General features: G+C 35.5%; 1 pseudogene; it reads right to left on the bottom strand.

The window, feature by feature from the left end:
• Positions 1–9,144: 9,144 nt before the first annotated feature.
• Positions 9,145–9,834, bottom strand: LOC118934644 (60S ribosomal protein L10a-like; annotated as a pseudogene).
• Positions 9,835–10,978: the final 1,144 nt, after the last annotated feature.

Below are 10,978 nucleotides of genomic sequence, written 5' to 3'. Positions count from 1 at the left end.
AAATCTTGGGGAGAAGATTCTGGAAATTCCAAAACAGGAAATATGTGTCTCATGTAGATGATCAGGAATCATGTTTGTCACTATCAGCATTAGAAGATAGAAGTGAACACAGCAATGCTTTTACAACTGTGAGGAAATATGATCTCCAGTGCAGGATTCTCTACAGATAAGCTAAGATGTAAGTATGAGTGTAAAAAATAAAGAAAATTTTCAAAGTGTGTGTACTCAAAGTTTTACTTCACCAGTGCTCTTTCTAAGGAGGCTTCTAAAAGAAATGTTTCAGCAAAGTGAGGAAAAGAATCGAGAATAAGCATGATATGATACCCAAGAAATAAGGAACTCAGTGCAGGAGAGAGGCCAAGGGGTCCCCCGGTGGTGATAGAGGCAGTCGGAGGACCACAGGGACAGGCACGAGTAAGCCAGGGAGAGCATCAGCCCCCAGAGAAGGGGAAGGGCACCCAGATGGACGCCTCCAAGAAATAAGAATGGACAGATTAGGGTTTCGTAGCTGAAACTTCCAGAGGACATTTACACTGCTGAAAGAATGTTTGTATACAAACAGATATTAGGCCCCTGGAAAAGAGAAAGGGAGAGGGAGAGAGAGAAGGGGTCCAAGGAAGGGGAAGGAGGAAGGGGGAGGGAGGGGGAGAAAGTGGGGCAGAGAAGTGGGGATGCAGAGGGAGGAGAGGAGGAGAAAGGGATCCATTCAATTATCACTTCAAGGAAATAAAAAGATGGTACAAGAAATGTAAACCTAATTTTTTTTACTACAGGAACATCAAATTTAAAGTTATTTTTCTCAACAATACATATTTAAATAAATGTAGTTTTAAGTAGAAATTATAATATCTCAGGGGTGTTATGTGAGTGTGCATGACAGTGCATGTGTCTCTGTGAGCATGGGTGTCTTTAGGAAGTTGTAAGACAGTGAAAACCCCCTTTTACAAAAGAGAAAGTCAGTGGGACCTGAGAAAGTCAGTGGACCTTATCTACAACTGAAACAATTAGAAACTGAGAGTAATCAAAAGTTGTTTTGAAATATTTTAGCTTAACATTAGAAAAAAATCTCTAAGAGGTGAACATGATTTGCACCTGAGATTGGCACTGAGATGGGATAGGGAACTGTTTGTTCAATTGTATGAAAAAATTTATAAAATAATATGTGCATATATATTGATACAATAATATATATTAAATATAGTTTCTCTTATTTGAATACTCCCCTTGCTGAAGATTTTGAATATGTTAGTGAAGGATGCTAGTTATTTCTTACATAATTTTTTTCTGACTAGTACAGCGCAAGAAGCCTGCACTAGCTTGGTTTCTAATTTTTACATGTCTTTGCCTAGCTGACCCTTAGACTTTTAAATAGAGATATAAATCACAGAGATATAAATCATGCCTCATATTTCTTTTGTGTCTTTCACAAAGAGGCTAATCCCTAAAATGCACTCAGAAAATGAATATTATTGATTCTGCTGTTCACTTCTTTGGAACGATGATCTATCTGAAACCCAGACAAGGCCAAAGGAAGAAGTTACATGCATGAATAAAGGCCCTAGGAAATCTCCCTTCCATTTGCAGGAGAGGATCCACATGGATCTTAGTGGAATAATATTAGTATATGGGTCCATGTCAGGGATCTTTTCTCCAAAGTCATCCATTTAGATGGAGACCAAAATCATCCAGAACCTCAGAACCCCATCGTAAAAGGGTGGGTAACAGAGATCAGAAGGGAGAAGGCCACCGAGAAGGTTGTCTCCTTGAATGACCTTCCTCCTCCATCTGGCTCAAGAAGCTGGAGCTAGGTTTCAGATTTCTGGGTGTAAATCAAATTTTAAAATCCACATGAATAAAATCACTGGGCCTAGAATGATGATGAGTGTGAAAGGTTATGACTGGCATCTTATAAAAATTTCAAGGGTGTGGACTAGATCAAGACAGACTTATCCTCAAGCTCCTGGGCTCTTAGAACTGTGAGGAATCCATTGACGCTTGGAAGAGCTAAGTAAGAACGATTTAAAGGAGATGCCATGTTACACAGCAGGTAATAAAGTTTATGTAACTCATTACTTTAAGAAGTGGAACTGGAATTATAGTCCCTAAAGAGGTTAAAATAAATTCATAGATGGCTGATCTGTAATGGGTTATTAGTGAAAATTAGATTGTATTTTCAAGCCAACCTTGGAGAGAGTGCTAAAGAAAAACAATAGTCACAACAATAAAAATAATAATAACATTCATCGAGTGCAATGAATTTACTCTAGGCACTTTTTAATAGGTTTTTTATTTCTAGAGCAACCAATGAGCTGATTAGTATTCACCACATTTTACAAATGAGAAAAATGAGTCTCTGATTGTTTAATGATGGGCAATGTTAGATTTTAACCAACCCAAAGATGTATGGTCTAGGATAACTTAAGCCTATGATTGCTGGTCCTGAAAAAAAAGGCGCTGTTTTCATGGTCACCGAATGACCCAGTTCAAGCTCCTATTTCCCTACTGTCAATGGGTTTACACTGTGAAAGCTGCTAAAGGAGAGAGAAAGATCAAAGTAACCACATGCAGCTTGGGAGTATGCGTAGTTTGACCATACGTCCCGGTTTGCCTGGGACAGACCCAGAGGAACTATAGTTACAAATCCCTTTCAGTCTTAAAAGAATGCAGATATGGAAGGTAAAATCCATGGTCTGAGGAATAGGAAAGAATTAGAGTATTTGAGGAATGAGTGAACAAATATACATACAGCTTATTCTTTAAGTATATTACATAATGTAAACATAGTACATGAACTATACTATAGGTTTACACTGAAACTTATCCTCAACAAGGCAACATTACTCAAAATAGGAGGCCCAAGGCTCTTATCATAACACATTCTCCCACACTAATTTGGTCTGCAAGCCCTTGACTTTCCCCATGTCATATTATCTTCCCTCCACAGTCAACATGCTGGATTCCAGCAATATTAACAGTTCCACATTTGCTCAATTCTAAAATCTGTTCAACACAGAAAATCATTTTCAGAATTGCTATCCATACCACCAAAAAATCCTAACCTATTAAAATGAATACAATACTCTGTTTTCTCCCCCTACACACAGTCCCATGCTCAAAAATTACTTGGTTTTGCTAGTTTTTCCCACCTTTCAGTGTGGATATGATATTTATTTGAAATTTAGGGGGTTTTGCTTGTATGTTGGCCTTTAGCTTCAGAGTTTTCTTTTTTAAACTCCTAACATGTTTTAATTTGTTTAAATATGTAGATAATAATAACCATTTGGCATATATCCTAAATATAACTGTCTATCATCTCGTAGAGAACTTCCTCACTCTTTTTTAAAGCTGCATAATACACCAGTGTGTATGTAAGCCAGAGTTCATTCCATCCATTTCTTATGTGTGAACACATAGGTAGTTTCTAATTATCTTGTTAGTTATAAGTAATACTGTAATGGAAAATATCAGATATGTATATTTTTGTAGTTTTAGATGTACATTTTATAGTAAATTACTAGAACTGGGTTTGTAGTTCAAAAGTTAAATGTATTTGTAGGTTTGTTACATACCAACAAATCCTCTCTGTAGTTGTACCATTCTGCATTCCCACCAGCATAGTATGAAGGTTCATTTTCCCAAACACTCACAATCAAATTATATTACCAACTTCAGTTAACCTGATGGATGAGAAATGGTATCTTTGTGTAGCTTTAATTTACAATTTTTAAATTATAAGTGAAGCCAAGCATTTTTTTATATGACTAAGACATATATGTGTATACATACACATGTATATGCACTCACTTTTGGTAAATTGTCTTTATATATTTTGCCCATACTTCCATATTTTGATTTTTCTTCAAATTTAAAAAGGTTTATACACATTAAGGTATTAGCTTGATATCTGTAACGCACGTTACAAATACATGTCCACTTGTCGTTTGCCTTTGCTTGACGTTTTCCTTTAATCAAGCATCATACATGTTTGCCTTTTTGTCTAATTATTGATCTATTGTATCCTTCTTTTGAATCATTCTTATAAAGCTTTTCCCTACAACCAAGTTATGAGTTACAGTTTGTTCAGTCACTTTCTCTTCTAGTATTTATATTATTTCACGATTTTACATTGAGATATATAACGCATTTGTAATTTTCTTCCTGTGTTTAGTGTGAAGAACTTGATCTATTTTTTATCTTTGTTCACATGGCTCACCAGTTATGTCAAAGTCCATTTATCCCAAAGTCCATTCTGTGAGTTGAGATACATCATTATCATATATTAGAGTTTTACATGCAGTTGTGTTTGTTTCTGGACTTTCTATTTGATTCTATTCTTGTCTGTCCACCCATGTTTCAGTAACACTTGTTTTAATTACAGGACTTTATGATACATTATTTTTCATCTCTTGGGGCTAGTTCCCTCCACAACTGTTCTTTTCCTGTGTTTCCTTAGGTTTTTTTTGCATGTTATTTTTTTCATATGAAATTGAAATTTCAATTTCAAAAGTATTACATATATTTTAGTTTTTTTCATATGAATTGAAATTTCAATTTCAAAAAATTACATATTTTTAGTACCAATTTGATACTCCACTAAGCTCTTTTTAAAATTAAGACTATGTTGAGTGTATACATTTACTTACAAAGAAATCACAACTTGATGATGCTGTCATACTAGCTAAGAAAAAGTGATATCTTTACATTTGCTCAAGTCTATCCTCGTGTTGTTCAGAAGTGTTTAACAGTCTTCTACAGTTTTGATTGGTTTTGTCTTATTGATTATTCCTATTTTCTCTTTATATTATTGTTATTGTAAATGGGGATTTCTCTCCCATTATGTTTGCTAACTTGTTGTTATTTCTATATGTAAAAGCTATTCATTTTTGAATGCTAATTTTATATATTGCTTTATTCCTGAATTTTTCATTGTTTGAGTTTGTTTTGTCATTGATTCTCTAGTTTTTCAGGTATTCTATCATGTTACCTACAAATTGAAATAGTTTTCCCCACCCCACACTTCAATGCCTCATGTGATTTCCTCTTGTCTAATATCATCTAAACAGCTCCAGTAAAATATTACATAGTAGTGCAGGTATCTTTTGCATTGTTCTTAGGTAAATGTGAATCCCTCCAGGGATTTCCCTATTTTCTCATATTTTTATTAGGAGTAGGTGCTGTATTTTGTCAAAGGACTTTTCAGCATATGTAGATAATCATATAATGTTACTCCTTACTATTTAATATGGTGAATTATATTAATGGATTTCCTAAAAGTAAACCATCCTGATATCCCTATTATAAACTCTACTTAGGCCTTTATAATATATATAAAATTAGGGATATATATAAATGGCATTATATAATACTATAATAAATATATATACATTAGGCATTATATATTTTATATGTGGTATATTATTATGTTACTAGTATATTTATTAATTGAGTCTATTTTTTTATTTAGGAATTTTATCAATATTCATTATTTGTATGATGTTTATTGGTTTAGGACATATTATAACATTTATTAGTGTTTGTTTTCTCTTTTTAAGTATGTTACTACCTTTTTATAGAATTAAGATATTATATTTCATAATTGCTTTTATTTACTGCTCTTTTTCCTCTATTCTTATTACTTCTGACTTAACTATTTCCTTCCTTTTAGGTTTACTTTTTAATTATTTTTGTAGCTTTGGAGTTGGGAATATACTGTAATACATTTATTTTCATTAATCCATTTTTATTGATAAGGAAAATATATATAACAGGATGATTTGATATATGTGTATGCTAAAAAAAGTTAGGTTTTTATTAAGGTTACTTATAGTTAGTCAACACATCCATCACCTCACATAATTATACTTTTTGGGGGGTGGGGAAAACATCTAAGAGCTACTCTTTTAGCAATTTTAAGTATACAATACAGCATTGTCTACTATAGTCACCATGTTGTACATTAGATCCCCAGAAGATGTTCATCATTTAACTGGAAGGGTGTAGTTAAATATAAGATATGAAACAGTAAAACTTCTAGAAGAACACATAGGGGAAAGGATTCTTGACGTTAATTTTGGTAATTATTTTTTGGATTTTTAGTCTTTAATCCATTTCAAATTAATTTTTATGAGTGCTGTAAGACAGGCATCCAATTTCTTTCTTTTACATGTGATTATCCAGTTTCCCTAATACCTTTTATTTAAGAGACTGTACTTTCCCCACTGAGGGTTCTTGGCTCCCTTGTCAAATATTAAATGACTATATATGCATGGATTTATTTCTGGATTCTCTATTCTGTTCCACTGATCTGTGTGTCTGTTTTTATGCTAGTACCTAGATGTTTTGATTACTATACCTTTGTAGCATAGTGTGAAATCAGAAAATGTGCTGCATCTAGCTTTGTTCTTCTTTCTCAAAGCTTTTTGCGGTTTCATACAATTTTAGGATTTTTTTTCATTTCTGTAAAAAATGTCTTTGAAATTCTGATAGGGATTGCATTGAAGCTATACATGGCTTTCAGTAGTATGGACATTTTAACAATATTATGTCTTCTGATCTATGTGCATGGGATGTCTCCATTTTTGTGTCTTCAATTTCTTTTTCAGTGTCTTATTGTTTTTCTGTTTTCTATTTTACTGATTTTTCTATCATCTTTATTATTTCCTTCGTTTTGTTTGCCATAGGTTTGACCTACTCTTCTCTTTCTAGGCTTTTAGTAGAATGTTTAGATTTTGACCTGAGATCTTATTTTCCAATACAGATATTTAAATATAAAAATTTCTCTCAAAACACCACTTTGGCTGTATCCCATAAAATTTGATATGTTGTATTTTTGTTTTGTATCAGAATATTTTCTACTTTCCTTATAATTTTGTATCTGGCCCATGTTTTTTAAAATAAATAGATTGCTTGATTTACAAACATTTCTGAATTTCTCAAATTTCCTTCTGTCATTGATTTCCAGTGTAATTTCATTATGGTCAGAAAGAGTACCTTGTATGATTTCAACATTTAAAATTTAGTAATACTTTTTTATGGCCTGATATATGGTCTATTCTGCAGAATGACACAAGATCCAGTATTTGGTTAGAAGGACCATAATAAAATCGATGTCTGTGGAAACATCAACTGGTGAAATGAAATGGGATATATTTTAGCATTAAAACAACTAAGAATTGGTAGAAGTGTGATGTAGCACTTGAGAGTATGAGTTTTAGAAACAGACTTCCTGGGTGCAAATCCTGGTTCCATTATTTGTTAAGCATGTGACCTTAGGGATGTTTTTTACTATATCATTGTTTTGTTTTCCTAATTTTAAAAATGGGGCTATCAGTCTCAGATAGATTGTTGTGTATCTTAAATGAGTTAAAATGTAAATGATACCTGGAACATAGAAAGTATCAATGAAGACTATTTGTATTGTTATTAATAGTAATAGCATTATTATTTTTTATCATTAAGATTGTAAATAAAAGAGTACAAAAAACTCCAAAATCTCCATGTTTTATATTTTTAGGTGACTGGGAAGATAGAGGTATGCTGAAAGGCATAGTAAAATCTAAAGAAGGAACTGATTTGTGGGGAAAATAAATGATTTGTTTTGAAGTGAAAAGTGTGCCTTAAATATCTAGTAATTTCCTGAAAATTTCTGATCTGTTAAGTTTCTCTCTGTGTGGACATTTCCTATGGACATTTGCTCAATAAACAGTGTGTCTCCTTCGATTACCCACTAATAATAAACTGATACTGACCCAGAACTGGCTTCTTAGTCTCAGATAACAGTTCTCACCAATGCATTCACCAGCTGAAACCTTTTGAATTTTACCTGCTACCTTCTAGAGTCTGTACTCAGCTGTTTTATTTGCCTTCATCCTTGCCATAGCTCACCAGCGGAGAATTCAGTTTTTACCTGAACTGCGCCATAAACACCAGCCTTCCAACTTCAAGAGTCACAAATCACACCTGGAGTCAATGTGCATGTTTTTGCATGGCATATAGGTTACTTAGGTTTCAAAAATTGAGATTAAAAAGTTATAAGATTGTGACAAGTAAGTCAAGTCCTATATTTTGTATTCATTTCTTTTCTGAAAACATGAACACAGAGTATCCATTTAATGCTTTACTACAAATCAAGGTAGATACTTGGAATACATAACTGAATAGGAGACAGTCCTGCTCTCAAAGAGTTCTTGGAATAATGGTATCCATAAGAAAATCACTGATCAAAATATGGTGGGATGTTTGTCATACGTCAGGTGCTATGGCAGCATAGGAGAAGCCCCTAATATAGTCTCAGGCAAGCAGGGAGAAGGCTTTCTAGAGTTGCTGAACTTGGGAGTGGAGGAGTTAGAGGGATGAAGTTCTAGATGGAGAGTCTAAAATTAATTAATGGACAAGTGCTGGTGTATGTGGTAGGAAGGGTAGGAGATGGGTCTGAAGAGGAGCTAGATTATGACTAGTCTGAATATCAGAAAGAGAAGTGTGGCATTGTTCTGAAGGAAAAAGGGAGTCATGAAAGGGGTAGGGGATAGGGGTAACGGTTGGGTTTGCATTTTACAAGCATTGCTTTTTAGCAACCTTGTGAACTAAGTATTGAGCTGTGTCTGCGATATCACCGCATTCTAGTTCCCAATCACTGAGACTAACGCAATTATGAGTTCTTACCTCTGGATTACAAATCAAAAGGCAGGTTGTGGATGAATTGCCCTAATTACTTTGCCGAAATAAGGCAGCAGCCAGTCGGAGCCCTGATCTATATTCCAGCTAGCAAAGGGTCAAAGAACCTTTTAATTCAATTTCCTATAATCTTCATGTAAGTGCAAAATTTCAAAAGCTTCCCAAATTTGTTGGTTTTGAAACTTGAACTGGATTCACTGCTGAAGTTAAGTTAAAGTTTAGGTTTTTCTAAAGATTCAGTTTGCTCGAATGAAACTTTACTGCTCTTTACTTTACTGCCTCTTATTAGTGTTGGCAAAGAAAACTTCATCTTCACTGATGCTGCCGAACCCTTTGTGAAGAAGAAAGCACAACAGGTGGTGGATTTATGCGGGGGAAGAAAATGTAGTAAGCAACTCACAGACTAGAATGCATCTGGATAAGATTCAAGAACAGCTTTAAGCAGCTTCTAGTCTTGTTTGTTGTTTTTTTTTTAATGGTGGCATTAGGGTTTATTAGGCTGTGCCTTAGTACAGACCCTGGGCCTTGCTCGTTGTGCTCTTGATGTATAAAGCCTGGACATCCTGCCAATTCTTCTTGAGCAATGATGAGGAAATTGACAGCTAAGTGGATATTGTGTACCCAAGCTCATCATCGGTCACCTTCACATGACCAACAGCCACTGCCAGACAGAGCACCTTCTTCATCTGGAACTTGATGGTGGACTTCATTTCATCGACTTCAACCACCATGTTCTCATTGTGGGTGAGTAAGGATGGGACCTTGCCGGCCATATTCAGGCCTAGGACCAGGATTCGTGGGATCTGCTTGATCAGAGACTCTGAAGCCAAAAAAGCATCATACTTTTTGGTCAGTTTCTTATTCTTGTTGAGTTATTTTAGTGCCTCGATGTCCATGTGGGGGATATCCACAGCCTTGGCCTAGTCACAGCACTGCTGGTCCTCGAGAGCACAGACGGAGTACTTGAGGCGGGGACTGGACTTAAGCGTGATGTCCTTAATCGTTTGTCCTTTTGAGGGTCATAGTTCTTCAAGCTGATATGCAACAACTCCACTGTCTCCAAAAGCTTCCGGTGCTTGCACTGGTTCCCATGCAGGGCTTCCCGCACCACCTCGTAGAGGGTGTCGCGGGAGACTTTGCTGCTCATGGTGGCCCATGTCGCAATAAGCGAAAAAAAGCAGTCTTTTTACTAAGAGGGACAGAAATTTTATAACATGGATCTTGGAGTACTGAGTTAAATCCACTTCTATCACCTACCTGCTTTGTGATTTTAAGCAAGTTACTGCACTTTTGTGAGCCTGAGCCTGGGGAATATTGTTCTCAGACATAAGAGAAGCATGATGTCTTGCCCTGTAAAAGTGGCTTGATTTTCCTTAACCTGTCAGCTTTCCCCCACATTTCACTCAGGATCAGGGGCCCATAACCCTAGAAGGCATGGATCTGTGCCCCGCTTTGTCCCTTTGTCCTCATCTCGAACAGCACATACCACTGACTGCTGAGACCACCAGCAGGGAAATCTCTCAGTATGCAAAAAAAAAAAAAAAAAGATGACATTAATTCTGACAAGTTCCATGGCTTCTGACATTAAAGAAAAAATGGGTAGTCTTCCCACAAATGTGAAACTTTGTTAGACTAATGCCAAATTAATTAATTAATCAATCCTTGAAGCCTCAGTGTCGACAGAGACAGCATTCTCTCTAGAGGACACTGGATTCAAGGAATGTGTAACATGTCCATTTAGGAACTGAAGTTTATCTTTCATGCCACAGAAAATTTCTCCCCCCTAGGTAAAAGTCTCAGAACTTTCCTATTACAATCTTCATTGAACAAATGGGGGGGGGGGGGAATGAGCCATATATTTATGAAGTCAGTATGTTTTACCAAAGAGTAGCAAATGTGCAATGCTGTTTTATAGCCTGAAGGACTGGGAGAGTTATACCAAAATAGCCCAGACAACTTTTCTCTGTTCTAGGATTTGAGTCTCCTGAGATGCTAGGCAACAAGGAGGGCTGGAAGGGTATTCTAGTATAGCCTGGAAAGTATAAAAACAGACCATCCTACTGGGTAAATACCTAACTGCCTCTGTAAAAGTGTACTCTTTTTATTTCTTTATTTGAAATAGGATTTCCATTTTTAAGTCTTGGAATTCAGGGGGTTCTCAGTAAAATTCAGAAATGCTATTCTTTCATATTATCCTTCAAGGATTAGACCTAAATCCCACTGGAGAATTCTGACAATACTTCAAGAGAGCCCTTGGACTTTTTTAGGGTGGGCTTAACTCTCATCTTTGCAAAAGGACAGCGTT

Source organism: Manis pentadactyla, chromosome 13 (genome assembly GCF_030020395.1).
Source record: "Manis pentadactyla isolate mManPen7 chromosome 13, mManPen7.hap1, whole genome shotgun sequence".
NCBI classification, from domain to species: Eukaryota; Metazoa; Chordata; class Mammalia; order Pholidota; family Manidae; genus Manis; species Manis pentadactyla.
This window is presented reverse-complemented; position numbering and strand designations above follow the sequence as displayed.